Here is a 20,606-nt window from a genome sequence, read left to right on the forward strand (position 1 = left end):
ATTGGTTAACATTGAACCCTATGGCTCTCAGGAGCCAATGACGATGTGCGCCGGCGGTCGCGGTACGCACCGCCGCGGTACGCACCGCCGCGGGCGTGACCGCCATTTTCTATCTGATTAATCACTCGAGACCTGATCATCCACAGGAGAGGACCTATACTGCAAGTGCTGCTGTGACCTCGGTCTGGGAGATACAATGGCTGCTGCGACTGGGGAAAGGGCCCCTGCCTTCACTTCCGAAGAATTGGAGAAACTTGTTGATGGGGTCCTCCCCCAGTATGCGCTACTCTACGGTCCTCCAGACCAACAGGTTAGTACACAGGGTGCACGCTGAATGGGCTATGCCTGTGTTGAATGGGGTGTTTGTAAGATGGTGGGGAGGGGAGCGAATGAGGAGTGCAACGCACGACAGATGGGAACATGTGCCACATGGCAAGGTTGGGGAGGGGGGGCCACTCACATCTCCCATGCTGAAAACTGATGATATTTCCTTTCCCACCCTGTACATGTCAAATAGGTCAGCGCGCATCAGAAGGTCGACATTTGGCGTGCCATCGGCAAGGACGTCCGGCCCTGGGGGTCCACAACAGACGGGGCACCCACTGCCGAAAGAGGTGGGAGGACATCCGCCGCGGGACCAGAAAGACCGCCGAGTCTCTGCTGGGGATGGCCTCCCAACGTAGGAGGGGTGCCAGCCGCCAATTGACCCCCCTGATGTCCCGGATCCTGGCGGTGGCCTACCCCGATTTGGAGGGGCGCGTGAGGACATCACAGCAGACACAAGGGGGTGAGTATCAGCACATTCTGCTATCTTTGCGCGCAGTGGAGGTGTCTGGGTGGGGGAGGAGGGCTGTGGGTAACTCAAGGCCAGGGCGCTTTCTGTAGGCTAGTCCCCTCCGTTAGCCATGGCCCTGTGCCCCCGCCCCCCACCTCTGTAGGGTGCCAAGTACAGCTATCCATGGTCCTGCATCACCCATGTGTGCATTTGTCGTCCATAGACCTGTAGGCCTAGTCACAAGAACTGAGTAGTGCACCCCGAATGCACAGCGTAGTTCAGGGGGCTTCTGTGTCTGTCCTCTCCGCCAACGGTGTTGCCAATGCATGCACTCAACCTGTCTTCATTTCCCCCCCCCACCCATTTTCTTTTTCTTCCTGTGCATGTGTGCATTAGCATCATCAGGCGGAGGAGAAGTGGCATCGGCGCACGAGGGAGCTGCTTCTCACATGGCCCCGGAGGGCCATGCAACGGACTCCGAGTTCAGCAGTGAGACGGAGGGCGAGGGGAGCTCCACAACGGGGATCCGTGGAGACGTCAGCGACACCGACACGTCCTCGGAAGGGAGCTCCCTTGCGGTGGCGGCAACATCCATGCCCACCGCAACTACAGGTACAGCCGCCACCCAGGGCACCAGCTCCGCCCTCCAAGCAGCCCCTCAGCGTTCGCCCCGTGCCCGCTCGCACACCAAGGCGGGCATCTCCTTCGCCCCAGGCACCTCAGGCCCTGCCCCAGTTACCCCTGCTGCCCTCAGTGAGGAGGTCATTGACCTCCTCCGGATGCTCATTGTTGGGCAGTCTACCCTTTTGAATGCCATCCAGGGGGTGGAAAGGGAGGTGCATCTGAGCAATGCATACCTGGAGGGCATTCATTCGGGTCAGGCTGCCCATCAGCGATCGTTCAACGCTCTGGCCTCAGCACTGACGGCAGCCATTGTCCCTGTCTCCAGCCTCCCTCTTCTAACTCCCTCCACCCAGTCCCAATCTCCTGTTCCTCAGCCTATCCCATCCACACCATCAGACCAGCCTGCACACACCTCAACACCCAAGGGCAGCTCATCCAGGCATAAGCACCACAGATTCCATAAGCATTCACACAAACAACATCCAGATGCAGACATGCCAACAGTCACTACCACCTCTGTGTCCCCCTCCTCCTCGTCTCCCTCCTCCCTCCCTGTGACGTCTCCACTCACACCTGCATGCACTCCACCATCAGCCAGTACTTCCATCACCAGCACACCCTCCATTACAGTCAGCACACGTGCAGTCACCACCCCCACTGCCATTTACACGTCCCCTGTGTCCTCTCCCAGTGTGTCTGTCACCCCCTCTTCCAAACCACACAAACGCAGGCAGCCACCCACCCAACAGCCATCCACCTCACGACAGCCTCCAGCCCAAGCACCTGCACCCACAGACAGCACACTTAACTCTCCTACAACCACATCCTCTTCCTCCACTCCCATACCCACTGCACCTACCGTTCCTATTGCTCCTAAAAAACTTTTCCTCTCCAAAATTAACCTCTTTGCATCACCTGACCCACCCCCTCCATCTCGTAAGAGTCTAAAGAGCACCTCAGCCACCACCAGCCCTGCATCTAGTATCACCATAGTGCCGGGCTACTGGAGTCCACCAGCTCCTAGGGAAGGGCACCGCTGAACAGTGCCCCACCAAGACAGGCACCGCTGAACAGGGCCCGGCCGTGAAGAGCACCGCTGAACAGGGCCCCGTCAAGACAGGCACCGCTGAACAGGGCCTCGCCGTGAAGAGCACCGCTGAACAGGGCCCCGCCGTCTCAAGCACCGCTCTGCTGGGCCCTTCATCTCAAGCACCGCTCCGCTGGGCCCTTCCTGTCAAGCACCGCTCCGCTGGGCCCTTCATCTCAAGCACCGCTCCGCTGGGCCCTTCATCTCAAGCACCGCTCCGCTGGGCCCTTCATCTCAAGCACCGCTCCGCTGGGCCCTTCCTGTCAAGCACTGCTCCGCTGGGCCCTTCATCTCAAGCACCGCTCCGCTGGGCCCTTCATCTCAAGCACCGCTCTGCTGGGCCCTTCCTGTCAAGCACCGCTCTGCTGGGCCCTTCATCTCAAGCACCGCTCCGCTGGGCCCTTCATCTCAAGCACCGCTCCGCTGGGCCCTTCCTGTCAAGCACCGCTCCGCTGGGCCCTTCATCTCAACCACCGCTCCGCTGGGCCCTTCATCTCAACCACCGCTCCGCTGGGCCCTTCATCTCAAGCACCGCTCCGCTGGGCCCTTCATCTCAAGCACCGCTCCGCTGGGCCCTTCCTGTCAAGCACCGCTCCGCTGGGCCCTTCATCTCAAGCACCGCTCCGCTAGGCCCTTCCTGTCAAGCACCGCGCCGCTGGGCCCTTCATCTCAAGCACCGCTCCGCTGGGACCTTCATCTCAAGCACCGCTCCGCTGGGCCCTTCCTGTCAAGCACCGCTCCGCTGGGCCCTTCATCTCAAGCACCGCTCCGCTGGGCCCTTCCTGTCAAGCACCGCTCCGCTGGGCCCTTCATCTCAAGCACCGCTCCGCTGGGCCCTTCATCTCAAGCACCGCTCCGCTGGGCCCTTCCTGTCAAGCACCGCTCCGCTGGGCCCTTCATCTCAAGCACCGCTCCGCTGGGCCCTTCCTGTCAAGCACCGCTCCGCTGGGCCCTTCATCTCAAGCACCGCTCCGCGGGCCCTTCATCTCAAGCACCGCTCCGCTGGGCCCTTCATCTCAAGCACCGCTCCGCTGGGCCCTTCATCTCAAGCACCGCTCCGCTGGGCCCTTCATCTCAAGCACCGCTCCGCTGGGTCCTTCCTGTCAAGCACCGCTCCGCTGGGCCCTTCCTGTCAAGCACCGCTCCGCTGGGCCCTTCATCTCAAGCACCGCTCCGCTGGGCCCTTCCTGTCAAGCACCGCTCCGCTGGGCCCTTCATCTCAAGCACCGCTCCGCTGGGCCCTTCATCTCAAGCACCGCTCCGCTGGGCCCTTCATCTCAAGCACCGCTCCGCTGGGCCCTTCATCTCAAGCACCACTCCGCTGGGCCCTTCATCTCAAGCACCGCTCCGCTGGGCCCTTCATCTCAAGCACCGCTCCGCTGGGCCCTTCACCTCAAGCACCGCTCTGCTGGGCCCTTCCTGTCAAACACCGCTCCGCTGGGCCCTTCATCTCAAGCACCGCTCCGCTGGGCCCTTCATCTCAAACACCGCTCCGCTGGGCACCGCCGTCTCAAGCACCGCTGGTCCATTGACAGTGCCGGTTCTGTGTCGAGCAGGTGTTCACGAAGCACTCTGGGCACCATGCCTCCTCCAATACCAGTGGAGTCGGTTATCCATCTGATGGACTGTGGCTTTGCACTCCCCAGGATGGTACAGTGGGCATGGACGCCCCTCGTGGATCTGGCGTCGTGGACTCATGTGGCTGAGGTGCCCCCTTTCCCTTCCCCCTGAGGTGCCTGTTGTTTTCTCATCTGATGCCCCAGCAGTGTTCTCTCCAATGGTTTCCGGTCTCCTGTGTGGGCTTTGCCCATGTGTTTGTACACATTGGCCCACGGACTATGGATATTGAACGGACTGTGCAGGACTTATTCACTATGTTTATACTTTGCACTATGTTCATTATTTATTTTGTATATTTCATATGGCATATTTACCATGACTTAAATGAACCTATTTTATACATAAATTTTAAACTTCATTTGAATTATGTCTTTGCATTCTTCCGGGGGGTTTGGGGGGTGTCACTCTGACTTGTTGCTCTGCATTGGTGTGTAGGTATTGGGGGGGTGGGTGTATGGCATATGTGTCTGCCCGTAAGCTTTCCTCCTCCCCCCTCCCCTGTGTCGTAGGTGCAGTACTCACCGTTGTCGTCTGCGCCGGCGTTCGTACTCCTGGTAGATGAGCAGGTAGACAATAGCCGGTAGGGTGTGTAATTCGGGCTCCATGCTGTCCTCCTTCCTCGTGGAGTGTGTATAGGTGAGCGTTTTCCCGTTCGTAGTCTGTTTCCGCCGTGTTTTTATCGGCGGGGCTCCCGCGCCGGGAAAGGTGGCGGATTGGTGAGTTGTGATAGGGTGGGCGGTACATTGTCTGCCGCCTGCCTGTTGGCGGTGACCGCTGCGCTGTTTGTCGGTCCCGCCGTGGCGGTTGGAGTGTTAATGTGGCGGGCCGTGTTGGTGGTTCCCGCCAGGGTCAGAATTCCATTTTTTGGACCGCCTGCCTGTTGGCGGGTTGGCCGCCGCTTTATCACCGACCGCCAGGGTTAGAATGACCCCCATAATGTATTCAGGGGCATATTTATTCTCCGTTTGTGCTGAATGTGCGTCAAACATTTTGACGCACATTCGGTGCTAACCTTGTCCCATATTTAAACTTTGATGCCCGAGCCCGCAGCGGTCAAAATCCTGCGTGTGCGTCATTTTCTGGATGCGGGAAACCACCTTGTGTTAATCATATGCAAGGTACGCGCTCCCGTCCAAAAAATGACTTAAACGCCCGTGCGTCGCATTTATGCTACCGCAAAAATCCCGCGCGGCCGGGAAGCGGAGTCAGAAAATGACGCACAGCCCGATTTGCACCAAAAATTAACACCTGGGTCAGGGCAGGAGTTAAAATGGGGCAAACACACCTGTATTTAATGAGAACACACAGAAGCAACAGCAGAGCAGCAAAAGGGAGATATGGAGGTGCTTCTCATCCAGCGTGCACGCAGACGCAGAGCACAGCAACAACAACAGCAGCTACCACAACACCAGCAGGGACCCCAACGGCGATGCAGAAGGCAGGAGAGGATATTCCGCACCAGGACAACTCTTCATGGCCTCAGGGAACATGAAATCATCCAGAGGTACAGGTTGAACTGACAAGCCATTCAGCAGCTGCAGCGCAACATTGAGCCACAGTTGGCACCCAGCTTGCTGACACCCCGCACCATCCCAACAGAAGCCAAGCTGCAAGCTGTACTACACATGTTGGCAAGTGGCTCCTTTCAAACCATTGGTGCCCTGGTTGCTGGGATATCACAGCCATCATTCTCTGCCTTCCTGCCCAAGGTACTGGATGCCATCATCAGACTCACACACCGCCACATCTGTTTCCCAAACACACAGTAGAAGCAGCAGGAGACAAGACAGGGGTTTTACCTCATTAGTGGATTCCCCCACATCCTTGGTGCCATTGACTGCACACATGTACGCCTTGTGCCACCTGCTGCAACTGAACACCTATACCGCAACAGGAAGCACACACATTCCATCAATGTGCAGGCCATGGTGGATCACCAAGCATTGCTCACCAATATCGTGGCAAAGTATCCTGGGAGTGTCCATGGCTCATTCATCTTCCGTCACTGTACCATCAATCAACACTTCCAGGATGGACGATATGGCAATGGAGTATTTGTTGGTAAGTACAGAAACCTACTTATATACACACTGCACAGCAACCCTCTAGGACAAACAACACATACACCACGACAGCAACATGTGAACAGGAACACACTGAGGTCGTGACACCGATAGGCATGTTTGATAGGTCTGCAGTGAACCTGTCACACATCTGAAATTAGTGTACAGTCTAATGTCAAGACGTCAATGATCACAACGTATGGAGAGGTTTGGCTAATTGGCACCTTGCAAAGTGTAAGCGTCTCACTGATGTTTAAATTAATCCATTGTATATGTCTAAAAGTATTAGATGTCCAGGGTATATAGATGCTAACGTGTTACCACCACTGTCAAATTGAATTTGGGTATGGAACTATCATCTCACCCCCAGTGAAGACACAGGAACACCTGTATCACAAGTCACATTGCTAGGGAGTGCACACTGTACTGCAAATCCCAAAACATATTGCTGACAACCGGTTAGCAGGCAAACACTCGTTCAGCCAAGGAAACAACCCAATGCAGATGGTACATCCTAGAAGCCTAGGAATGAACACAATAACACAAAAAGAGTCACCGACAACACAAGATAACTACTGCCATGCAAGGTGATATTAATGGGGCAAGTTACATCAACATGATCCCAATCATTTTCTCTTTCAGCTGATCAGGGGTATGGGATCCAGCCATGGATTATGACACCATTTGGCAACCCAAGCACTGCAGCAGAGCGTGCCTACAATGAGGCACATAGGAGGACATGCACCAATGTCGAGAGGACCTTTGGCATCCTCAAGTCAAGATTCAGGTGCCTTGACATCACTGGTGGCAGCCTCCTATACTCACCAGAAATGGTCTGCAAGATCATTTTAACATGTGCCATCCTACACAACATTTTTGTACGAAGGAGCATTCCCTTATTAGAACCAGAGCCACAAATGCCTGAAGAGGAGGAAGAGGAGGATGCTGGCCTGCAACATGAGGGGGACCAACAAAACACAGCTGCTGGATTGCATAGGCGCCAACATATTGTGAACAATTTCTTTTGAAACAACTCACCATCACCACTGTATCAACATATGTAAATAAACACCTATAATAATCACCATATCATGGTCCGGGTAATCATTTTTGCTCACCTTTATCTCTAACTATCAGAATAAGAGTGTAGCCTCATGGAGCATTGCTGACATACCGATCAGGACACAGAAATTTCCAAAGCAATTGTGATGCATATTATACAACAGTTACATTCACTCACACTATAAATGACATATATCCTGTACATGTCACCTTTGAAGGGCAATAGCAGAGGACCACACCTATTTCACACATACATGTTGGCAACATGGTTCATCGCAGCATATGGCATACAAGTAAGACACCATCAGTCAATAAGGGAAAAAAAAGCCTCATACATGAGGCAGTAGATGTGCTATTGCATTGGTAACAGGAATGTATGACAGACCCTTGACAGCAGTAGACTGCACAAGTGCCACACCTATGACAAGCATTGCGCACATGACATTCCATGTACATGTCAGCCCATCTCCTAAGTCCTGACACACCCATGCTCCTGGTCTCACCCCACCTGTCTTAAGAGGTCCCTGGAATGGTAATATGTGTACCCAGATATTCCCTCCTCTACACAAACACAGACTAACAATAGTAATCCAGTGTGCTTCACCCTTTCGTATGGTATGCCACAGTCATAGTACATCTGTCTGCATGGACGTCAGGTTAAATAATGCACTGGCTTGTAGTCTCTAAGCCCTTTTTTCACCTGTAGTTTGCTTCCCATGTGAAAGGTACTGTTGGCTATTTGAACTCAAATCTCACCTACAGGACTTGTGAGAAACTGATGCAGCACACACCTGTTAGCACCTCCATGCAGACCACCCATTTGAACATGCACTGCCTTTGCAGATGTTTGGAACAGCATAGAAGCTGCCATTTTGTTGATTACACTGTTATGCTTTGCTAGAACAATAAGCTGTGTAAAACAGCCCTTGGGTTTATGTGTCACCTTCCAAAACACAGGACAAACACAGTTTTCCATGTCAACTGTCTTGTTCTTCCTCCGACCAGTCTTAGTCAGACCACTGAGTATGTACCTTGTGAAATTGCTGGATCCTGATTGACCCTGCACCCTGTCAGCCTGACTGGCACCTGTCTGTGCGTTACCCTAAAGGTTCCTTGTGGCTACATATGTATCATACTTACTTTCCCAACCCTCACATTCCTCTGTGAGTATTTTGTCAGGTGGTTCATCAATGCATACTGAAATAAGTTACTTAGCATAATCTGCTTATTTATCGTACCATAATTGGGAACTTGTCTCCAAATACCCAAATCACGGCCTATCCTTTGTCTGGGTCACATGTATGCATGAGCGACAAAGTGTGACAGTGTGCCATGGCCGAATGCAGGGATTGGGTATGGTGCCTCCAGCAGAACCAGCAAAGTCAGATAATGTGCATGAAAAGTCCACACATGTTAGGACCCTGACAGTTCACACACTGAATCACATTGCTCACAACATATAGATGGGCTATGCGTGCTGAATAGCTGCACGATTAATCAACACAGAGGCTATGATGTTCCCAGATGCAGTGGGAACTTTACAGGCCAACCTGTGTACAAATGTTGTAATGACACCTGCCGGAACATGACTCCTGAGATATGATCTTACTCAGCACACTATGGTTGCCCTGTTGACAGTCTCATAACACGCCTGCAGTGACAGGGTGGGACCATCCCCATGTAGGTTCTTATGTCCTCATTGGCTTTACTTCCATTGATCTCCGAAGGATACTCAGTAGATACAGGAATAGCCGCCACTGACCCATGATGATACCTGGACGTAACTGTGACAACATAGACCCCTAAAAATATACAGGATCTACATTGGACCACACACATGAACCACATACCTCTGCTGTGCAATTGATCACTGGAAATATGTGGCCACGTGCTGCTTTGTCTGCTGGTCCACCACTGCCACAGGAGAGTTGTAGCTCAGTCATATGACCACAACTGTGGCGTGATATTACATTTGTGGTTCACCTTTGGCTTTCCGTGTCAATAACGTGGTACCCACTTAGTCTGTACGTGTGCCTGACTCACGGTGGGTTCACCAACAAGTGCCTAGAAAGCAGTATCCAAATTTCCAGGACATGTGATGGGCAAGTTTTGGAACATTGACATGAACAAGTGTTGGCCATCTATCCGGTGCATGCTTTGTCATTTGTGGTGTTTACGTTACCCAAAAACTAGGAAGTGCACACAACAGTTGCTGCTACATGTATGACTAACACATGTCCTCTCTCATTTCCACACTGACTTGCATCTGAGGGTTGGACACATTGACTTCACGTTCATACAAACATATTTGCAATGATGCATCTTGCGATGCATACACAGTGGGTCAACAACTACATTAGTAGCGAATGCACATACATTGAGCCATAGGCATTGAGGTATTGTACTTATGTGTGTCACCTTGCTATCCTTTCCTGACGCCAAACATGCCCAATTTGTGCAATACAGATATGTAGGCCACACGTTTGGCCATCTAGTGCGTCAGTGAAGAGTGAAAATCCTGTAAATGAAGTAGCGAATCATGGTCCGCAGTAGTATGATGTCTCACATGTGCCCATACACCGTCATGACCAAAGTGGGTGCAATCAGCCTATCTCAGTTTTGTCACAAATGTAATATAACATTAAAATTGTAAAATGACCCAAACCCAGTTAATGACCCGAAATTTTTATGCATATGCGTCAAAAAATGACGCTTATGCCCAAAAATGACGCATAATGTCCTGAAAAAAACATTGCCCCTGAGCTGTATCTTCCACACTGTACCTCAGAAAATTGGTTAAGTGTAAAACCATTTCCAAAAATATGGATGCGGCCTCATTTCTACTCCTGTGCGTCGAACAAAATGACACGCAGACTGGGTCAATTTTCTTTTACACATAACAATAAAAACGGCAGCCATTTTAGGCAGGAAGTGATGTAATAGGATATCCTGTTTACAGATTATGTACAATGGGTGTACTTTCACTTTGCAGTCTGTGATACTTCCTTACTGTGTGGCTGTGTTGAGAGTTTTATCTGGTCAAATTGTGCTTTTGTCTCCTGTGTGGTCTATTTATTGTCTTTTTGTGAATAAAAACTTGTTGTATACTGTCTGAGTGTTTTAGGTGTACAATTGTGTTGTAAAGTATTGTCTTTGTTTTGTTGGGAGTCTGTTGTGGGTAGTGTTAGTTTCAGTCTAGTTGGGCTGTGTTAGTTGTTTAGTTTAAGTTTTTTCTATTCTACTTTCCCCCTATTCTCCTTTGTTCCCCTTTATCCCCTATTTATCTTTTGCTGCTAAGATGTTGGGTAGGCATCGTCTTGGCAAGATGGGTGAGGAGGAGCTGGGTGGTTTTACATGGCTGGTGTGCCATTTCCTACCCCTTATGATTGAGGCAGGTGGGCAGGTGATACAGGGGTATCACACTGAGGCACGGAGGCTCCGGTGGGCAAAGGTCTTGCATCACCTGCAACGCATTTATCGGACACCTAGAAATAACCACTAGCTGAAGCACCGCTGGGCTGACCTTATCTCCAGGGAGCAAGATCTGCTGGACCGCATGGGGATTGTGATTGGTGGCCCTTTTGGTGAGTACAAATCACGTAAATGTGCACGATTAAATGCTCTGTAGTGACATCAGATGATTTTTACAATATCTGCCGCCAATGTTGTTGAGAATGTGGAATGATTCTGAAACATACAGGGTCATATATCTACTTTGTTAAGGACCACAATTGCTAGCTGTTAGGAAGCAAGAGCTCTGCAAACTTACTGAATACTTTTGCATTATGTTAGTTAGTGCCGCCTTTGTGTCAAACAGCAACACAAATCAGGAGCCAATTATGTATAGATATAAGTCACATTTGCCTGTGAGGTATAGAAATTTCCAATTCATTACCAACATTTGTTGACGCAACAGCTAGACTGACTTTTGAAACACTACATGAGGCAGAAAATGAGTGCAGGCTTCACGTCAATTGATGATAGCAATGTGGCCCAAACATATGTCACATGTGTGTCTAGTGAGTGTGTAAGGAAACCGATCACGGAAATTCCAAAAATCTTAGGGATTATTGTGCCCCTCCTTCATTTCGGATACATGTCAGATCTGGATTTGGACACATAGGGAACAAGTTCTAGCTGTGCTCAGCTAACATCTTAGACTGGTATTTGCAGTTTGTTGTTCAACCTTTCATTGAGGGATGGCTGGCCAAAGGCATGCACATGGGTTCATATCTCTATGGTTGGTGCAACTCATCATAGCTGGGCCACATTGAATGAAGAAACTGTAACAACATGAGGGCTAACAACTGTCCCTGCCCATCTGTACAATGTACCTGTGTGTCATAAATTTGTCATGGTCACAATGGCTGGTTGACTGGTAATGCAGTCCTCACGGAAAGTGGCTTTGGATGTCTCTCTTGGATACACATGATGAGACAAATATACTCCATTATTATGTCTGCTCACTAATGAAGGAGCATGTTTGCCACCACATGATAGTTAGGGCCACTGCATGTGTGCAGATATGTGTGTAACACTCACTGGAGACCCATGGTATGTACATGTTAGCCGTGCTATATCGGATGCAGTATCATCATGTCTGAGTGGCTTTACTTACTTATGTAATCTTACACATAGTATTTGTCTTTGCAATTGTTGTACAGTTTACAGAAATTTAGCACATTTCTCCCTGCCATGCCTTACAGGTGGACCGGCACCCTACACTGTTGGCGAGGTGGCTAGATTCGAGGACCCAGACAACTCAAGTAAGTGTTGATATGTCTGTTATGTGTTTGCTGATGATGTGTGATGGACTCCTGTGTGTTGGACACATAGCAAGGTGTGATGCGCTGGCCAATCTTTTGTTTTGTTCCATGAGTGGAATTTCATTTTATCACCATCTTTGAGTTGGCCAACCCTTATCCTATTGTCTTATTTAGGGATACTAGGTCAGTCCAGTAGGTCCAACAATGTGAATAGGGATGAGTCATGGGATAACACTTGTATCAGAAAGAGTCGCACTGGACCTAATTTGTGATTTAGTCAGCCAGTCAGACACAAATTCTTCCAGAATGGGGCTGCAAAATGCTTAGCCACAGACTTCTGCTTCCCAATTCACTAATGTACTGATTAAACTGTAGGTTGAACTTCCTAGCAGCATATAGCCCCACATGTAGTGCTACGAGTATGTGGCACTTGAGTGCAATGGCCAAGGTGTGCATGCAACTCATGGCCAGGGGTGTTCTTGCATCTCTGTGTTTGTTGTAAGTCATGGCTTACTGGTAGTAAATTATGTGGACAGGTCTGCATTTCCAAACATGTGTGGCGCTGGGATTGGTCAAGGGCTTGCTGTCTCCTATTTGGAGATACTCCTTACCTGTGGTGTGTGTGTTGAGCCAAACACATGTCCAGCTTTCCTAAAATTCCTGGGTGTCCTGGCTGTTTGAAATTGTTAGTTGTTAGTCCACCCCCCCACCCTCAAACACAGGCATGGGTTTGTGAATAGTGTACCTAGGACTGATGATACAAGTTTGGTACACAGACATGTAAATCAGTGAATCTTTTGTCTGAACCTAGTATACACTCTCATGTTTCGCACATGATTACTATACTAGCAAGTCCATTTACAACTTGCAGATCATGTGGCCCTAGATTTCCATCCCGTACAATGATATTTGTAGCCCTGGCATTGGCGGAGGATGTGCAGCATGATTGTTAGCTGACAACTAGCAGAACATAGATGCCAAAATCATGCCAGTTGTTATCCATCTTTTAGGGTTTGGATGTGCTATGTGTGATAGATCCTTTGTAGGCTGGCTTGCCATGTACTTCCTCAGGGACAATTAATGATCTGTATGATGATATGAGCTGTTACAGGTACAATTGATGTATTGTCTGATTTACTTCTTGTGCCATTTCACACAATGAAGTTCCTAATGTTAGATTTTCTATTTGTCTTCACAGCTGCAAATATGACACCCATCCAGGTCAGGGATTTTCAACGGCGGGCAATGAGGTATCAACATATACTTCAAGTAGAGTCGGGGTACCGAAAAATGGCCCGCAGATACCGGCATGAACGGGCCTCTGGAGCCTGGAGGGCATTTCCACAAAGTGGCCCTTCTTTGCTCACCACAACCACCACCAGCACCACCACCACTACCACCCAGGTGGCACCACCAGCAGCTGGGACCGTTGCGGCAACCACCTCAGCACATGCTCCAGGCCCAAGCACAGCACCACCTGCAGGGCAGCCCACAGCCATGGACACTACATGGCCCACACTTCCTCGGCTGGCACCCAGACCACCCCAGCTGCAGCCATTGACCCTGCTGCTTTTGGACATATGCAACGTAAATTGGACTGTGTCCTCCGGAAGATGAGTCGACTGCGGCAGGAGGTGCGACATCTCAACCGGCAGGTGCGGTCAATCAAGAGGACCCTCCGGAGGGCCAACCTGTAGCAGTTTTGATGGACACGATTCCCTCCTCTTTCCTGATTCTTATACTTTGTGAGGGATTTAGGGGGCTTAGTGTTAGGTTAGTATAGGATGTTAGTTTAGTTAGTGTTAGTGGGTGGGGTGCCTGAATATTTCTACTGTTTCTTTTTGAGTGTGTGGGTGGGGGCGACATTGGGGTTCTTGTGTGTTTAAAAAAATATATATTTAAAAAAATTACAAAAATGTAAACAAAAAATACCAAATAAATATATATTTGTTTAGTATAGGATAGTATGTGTTTAGGTTAGTATCTGTTGTCCTCCATGTGTCCCGTCTCATAAGGGGTGCGGAGGTTGATGTTTAGAACGTTTCATTAAATGTGATAAGTAAGTTTAGCTTCGGTTAGTTAGGGACAGTTGTGGGTAATGAGTAGTTAGAGTAGATTAGGGTAGGTAAGGCTTTTCCCCGAGTTTTCACTTCTGTTTTTACTGTTTAATAAATATGTAGTAAACCATTTACACTATGTGTGACATGCTCGTAGATCAGGGCCTTGGCAGGAGTGCACAGTTTTTCTTTTGTATCACATTTTGTGTCCTATGCTGCTAACAAATAACAACTGAGCTGTAACATTGGCAGCTACCCCAAAGCTACTTTGCAAAGATGAGACCATTCATTGCAACCACCAATCACAGTTAATATGTATCCCAACGTGTTTTTTTCATAATGTATGTTTTCAATGTCACATACAATGCTTCCAGATTTATGATTGGGGACACTGTGTTATGTCTGACTGCAGTCTGATGTCCAAGGAAACCCTTATAAGGTGAGTGGTAGTAAGCTCTCTTGTAGTATAGTGTACATAACTCACATAGATTATTTGTTACACTGTTCAGCATGATTACTTATTTGGATGTAAACTCATACACCTCCATTCATGCAGTTTGGTGACTGTTCGCTTATATTTGTGGGCAATGTTACATGTGTTAGTTTTGCATTGAAGCAACATTTTGAAGGCACTATTTAATGGTTTAGATATCCCTTGAGGAAGCATTATTCTGTCCAAACACAGTATTATGGTGTATAGTTTCTCTTTTCCTCAGATATTACCCTCAGGGAGGGCAGAGTATGGTAGAATCCAGGCCACTGTGCATAGTTATCAGCCTACATTATTTCAGGACAGTTGTATTGACAAGCTATGTAATTTGACAGGAGGCAAAATTCAGTGATCTACTGCACGGTTGATGTGTCACATTACACAGAGACAAAGTGGTTGTGTAAGTGCTATTTATTGAAAAGTGCTGTAGTGCTATATGTACATTGTCCATGATTGTGAGTCCATTATAGTTACAAAAGGACATTTCACTGGACATGCTGGGGGTGAAGTGTCAGACAGTGCAGAGGGACAGGATTTGCCAATGAGTTAGTGAGAGACAATCACAAGGCAGGCTGACAAAATAGACAGTGGTTTGCAGAACAGTGCTGGAGTACAGTTGTTGCAAGACTGGCATGTTACGAAGCGCAGGACCTTGGTAATAGGTGCCATGTGGCAGGGACTAGTGCTTTTATGTCTGAAGGTGATCTGTTCCTGGTCTTCATCTTCTGATGTGTGTGTTGCCTCCTCTGCCCTTGGTGGTGGTGGTTGTGAAGGGGCAACACACACCTCAGTGTGTGTAGATGTGGAATCAGACATCCCGGTAGCTGCTACCTGTGGGGGTCTTAAGTGCAGTACTGCTGCAAGGAGGATCTGCTGGTTATTAAGAACAGCAGCCACATCACGATGGTAGGCAGCCAGGTCGGCCCTGAGGGGGTCATGATTGCATTTGTGCATGCAGTGGAAGGTTTGGGGTGCGAGGTGTTGTGGCAACTCCCTTACTGCAGTGGTGAATTCCTTTACAGTTTGTTTTAGTCCTTGCAGGACGGATGTTAGCGCTTGCATGGCTGCTGCCTGATCTGAGGATGACATCATGCACGAACGCATCCCCTCAAGGCTGGCTGCCATATTTTGCATCCCCACCCACACCTCCTGGGCCAGCTCCCGCTGTACTCCCACTACAGTTCTCACAAAGCTGGTGCCTGTGTCGTCTGAGTCCTCAGCTGTATTGGAGCTGGCAGGTTGTACAATTGGGGTTGTGGGTGGGTCCTCTGTGATGGCTGCTTGTTCTGTGCTCCTCCTTGTGACTGAAGGTGGGGTCTGGAGGGTTCAAAGGACATCTTGGAGGGTCTGGTGGCTGATGTTTATCAGCTCGTCATCCATGTCATCAGGGTAGTCCTGGACAGGCATATCCGCAGGAGATCCATCGTCCTCTGCAATGAAATAGGGTAGAATTAGTGTGTCTGTGTTGTGGCATTTGTGATGTGACATGCCTGCCTTGTGATGATTTCACATTGTGATATTGGTTCCTGTTCATTGATCCAGACTTTCAGATGGGCATTCTCCGAGGCCTATGCCCCATCTGCATGTCACATGTATTGTGGTCAGTTAGTAGACTTGTCAGCATCACATCCTCTAAGTGTTGGTTTTGGCCAAATAGTAAATTGCCACCTTCTTGTCCTACGCAACCCTCCCCCTACTTCCATTCTCATGGTGAGACCTTTCACTGGCTGTGGGTGCTCTGATGGCACTAGATGCACACTTAACAATCTGGACGTGCCCAGTCTCTGATCTTTCACATCCACTTATATGTAGTTGAAATGTAGCGTATACTATGCATAGCATTGTTATTGCACGATATGGATGTCAGCATTGGTAATGTGTACAGCTGATGTTGGGGAATGTGTGGTACACTGGATTGCCCTGATTGTCGTAGCAGTGTCCTATTTCCTCCTCTGACTGTGCAGGTGTATTTCAGTGACCAGTTACATGTGTCCACCCCTTCAATGCTGTTGTCTCAGCAGTATGACATTTTGGATGTTGCATTGTGACCCAGGCACAGGATGGACCCTGACACATGCAGCATGGGTGTGATATCAGTGCTGTGTAGCTCCTAATGTTGATGACATTGGCTGATGTTTGCGACAACTATGGGCATTCACATTTGACAGGACTTGAACATTTGTCTTGTTTGAGAGGATTGTTAACGTTGTCATCCTGAACCCTCAAATTTAGGTGTGTATGATCCATCGGGACGTTACTGCCATTGGCTACTTGACCAGCACACACAGCGGAGGTGGTAGAGGCAACTGTTGTCAATGTTACATTCCAGTTGTCGGTATGGCTAGAGGTGTTTAATTGAGCCCTAGTTAATGTAGGGGGTATAGTGGCTGACGTGTTACGGGATGTCAGTGTGACGTTGTGCCCTTCCCTCCTGGCGTGGCTTTACCTTTGCAACATCGTTGGCATGGCAGCATACCCCCATGGAAATGTTGGTGTAGTGTTATGGTGTGCCCCAGCTTTTCTCTGTACGGGCCATGCCCCCGTGCCGTACCCCTTTACCCATGCCACTCCATGTATATGATGACTTACATGCATTGTGTATTAGGTATTCCCCCCCCAGCCCGGTTGCTGTTAACATTAGTGCATTTTAGTTTCCCATTCGACTTACCCTGCATGTGTGTTGTCTCCTGGTAGTCTGCGCTGTCCTGTCCTTGAATCCCTGTGATGATCTCCTCAGGGATGACGACTGCGACCATCTCCTCCATGTGGTCCAGGGGCTCCTGGTGTGCTGGACTCCCACCTCCAGTCTGCAGTGCTGCCTTCCTATTCCTGCCCATCTTTTCCTTGGTCCTGCATTTGCAGTCATGCCAGCGTTTCTTGCACTCGATGACTGTTCTGCGTACTTCTGCCACACTGTTTATCTTGTCAACAATTTGTTACCATATAGCCTTTCTCCTACTGATTGGCAACTTTGATGTGACAAACAGTTGGTGCTGGAGTTCCGTCACCTCTTTTACCAGAATTTCCTGCTCGTCTGCACTGAAGCAACACTTTCTTTTCTTGTTCTCCCTGTCCTGGTTCTTGTGTGGGTCCTCCTGGCTTGTCCCTGATCTGTTGTCATCACCGTTAGGGCATTGTTGTATTTAATGATTGCCTTCCTATTCCTGGACATCTTTTCCTTTGTCCTGCGCTTGCAGTCATGCCAGCGTTTCTTGCACTCGATGACTGTTCTGCATACTTCTGCCACACTGTTAATCTTGTCCACAATTAGTTGCCATATTGCCTCTCTCCTACTGATTGGCAACTTTGAGGTGACAAACAGTTGGTGCTGGAGTTCCGTCACCTCTTTTACCAGAATTTCCTGCTCGTCTGCACTGCAGCAACACTTTCTTTTCTTGTTCTCCCTGTCCTGGTTCTTGTGTGGGTCCTCCTGGCTTGTTCCTGGTCTGTTGTCGTCTTCCTGGGGTCTGTACAGGCATCTGGAATCCACTTTGGCTCTCCTCTGCTGAAATGGCTGTGTTTGCGGGGTATTTTGATGCTATTGAGTCAAAAAACGCTGCATATCCGGTTTGCAGTGTCATAGATCGGCTCACAGTCATTTCCGCCACGTTAACATCATTTTCCTTTACAACGTGACACTGTGGTGTGCGTAAAAAAAAAGACTTACACCTGTGGTGTGCGCCGCTGTGCGTCAAAGTATACATTTGATGCCCACATGGCGCACAGAAATGGCTTAAGCCGGCAGTAAGAATTTTGACATAAAACTGTGTCGGCGCAGTTTTGCATTAAAAAGTATAAATATGGCCCTCAGTGCTGGTAAGAGATGCTCTGCTTAATGACTAAAGCAAATGAAAATCCCAAGGAATACAAATGTCATTGGAGGTGGAGTGAGCACTTAAGGAGTCCGCCAGGATGCACTTTTTGCAAAGCCATGGTGGTCTCCTGCTAAAACAAGTTAGACTGGACACACATTGGACCATATTAATACTTTTTGACGCAAAACTGCACGAACGCAGTTTTGCGGCAAAAAAGTTAACGTCGGCTAATGCCATTACTTTGCACCACCCCTGTGTCAAATTGATACTTTGACGCACGGTGGCGCAAAGCATGGGTTAGAGTAATTTTTGTTTTTACTCTAACCATTGTGCCACGTCATAAAGCAAAACGACGTTAATGCTGAAAAAATGACTCTAATCTGGTTTGCAACATCGCAAACCGGATATGCGCCATTTTCCACCACATTATCGCATTGCCGCAAACGCAGCAAACAGTGCTAAGGAGCCCCAAAATGGATCCCAGAAGCCAGGAAAGACCCCAGGGAGACGCCATTCTACCAGAAACCAGACAGGAGGACACATACAAGACCCAGGAGAGTGACAAGAAGAAAAGGAAGTGTTGTTTCAGTGCAGAGGAGCATAAAATACTGGTCAGAGAGGTGACAGAGCACCAGCATCAACTTCTCATAACCTCCAAATTGCCAATTGGGAGGAGAGAGGCAATTTGGCAACAAATTGTCGACAAGATAAACAGTGTGGCAGAGGTCCGGAGAACTGTCACGGAGTGCAAGAAACGCTTGCATGACTTCAAGCGTAGGACGAAGGAAAATATGGCATGGAACAGGAAGGCAGCACTGCAGACTGGAGGTGGGAGTCCAGCCCTGCAGGAGGCCCTGGACGAGATGGAGGAGATGGTGGCAGCTGTCATCCCAGAGGAGATTGTCACAGGAATCGCAGGACAGCACAGAGTACCAGGAAACAACACATATGCAGGGTAAGTTGCATGGGGACAAAAATGCCTAAATATTGACTGCAAGCAGGGGGAGGTACATACCTACTACACAATGCATGTCAGCCATGGAAATCAGGCAGTGGATAGAGCAAAGGGGCACGGCACGGGTGTATGGGCTGTGCAGGGGAATCCATGGGCACAGCACAACACAACACCAACGACCTTTGCATGGGGGTACTCCGCCATGCCAAGGCTGTTGGAAAGGCAAAGCCAGTCCAGGAGTGTAGGGTAGAATGTAAAACTAGGCTGCTGTCACAGGACAGCTGGTATTGTAAGAAGGTGAACTAGGGGACAATGTCCAGTCTCAGGCCATTTCCGTAAGTGGCATTTACCATTTACAACAGTTGCCACTACCACCTGTGCTGTGTGTGGTGGTCAAGCAGCAAATGGCAGTTAGGTGCCCATGGAACAAACACACCCAAAATAGAGGGTTCAGGATGATGACGTGATCAATCCCCTTCAATTCCCAACAAAGTGTAAATCCTGTCAAATGCTCATGTCTATAGGCGCAATAAACATCATGTATTGTTACTTACATTATGAAGTACACAGCAGTAATGTCACACCCATGCTGCCCATTCCAGGGTCTACCCCGTGCCTCTGTTACAATAGCTGCAATGCCACCTTGCAACATCTCAGTTGTCATACTACTAAGACAACAGAATTGAGGGGGAGGACATATGTGTCTAGCTAGTGAAACACACCCGCACAGTCATAAGAGGAAATGGAAAACTGCCAGGCCCATCAGTGCAATCAAATGTACCACACATTGGCAAACATCAACATGACACACTGCCAATACTGACACCTGTATCGTGTCATGCCAATGCAATACGTAGTATGTGCTAGGTCTCAGCAACGTATAAGTGTATGGGAAATATCATAGACTGGGTCAGTCCCATATTGTTATGTGTGGTGCAAGTGGCATCAGAACACCCATAGGCATTGAAAGGCCTCACCATGTTAATGGAAGTAGAGGGAGGGTTGAGTAGGACAAGAAGGTGGCAACACACAATTTGGACAGAACCCACACCTAGAGGATGTGATGCAGACAAATCCCCAAACTGCCCACACTACATGTGCCATGCAGGTGGGGCATAGGCCTGTGAGAATGCTAATATTAATGACAGGAACAATGAAAAGGAACCAAGATTACAATGTTCCACTAATAGGAAGTCAGAGACGTCACATTACAACTGCCACAACACAGACACACAAATTGGTCAATATCTCATTGCAGAGGACGATGGCTCTCCTTTGGATATGCCTGTCCT

This window comes from Pleurodeles waltl, chromosome 5, assembly GCF_031143425.1.
Source record: "Pleurodeles waltl isolate 20211129_DDA chromosome 5, aPleWal1.hap1.20221129, whole genome shotgun sequence".
NCBI lineage: Eukaryota > Metazoa > Chordata > Amphibia > Caudata > Salamandridae > Pleurodeles > Pleurodeles waltl.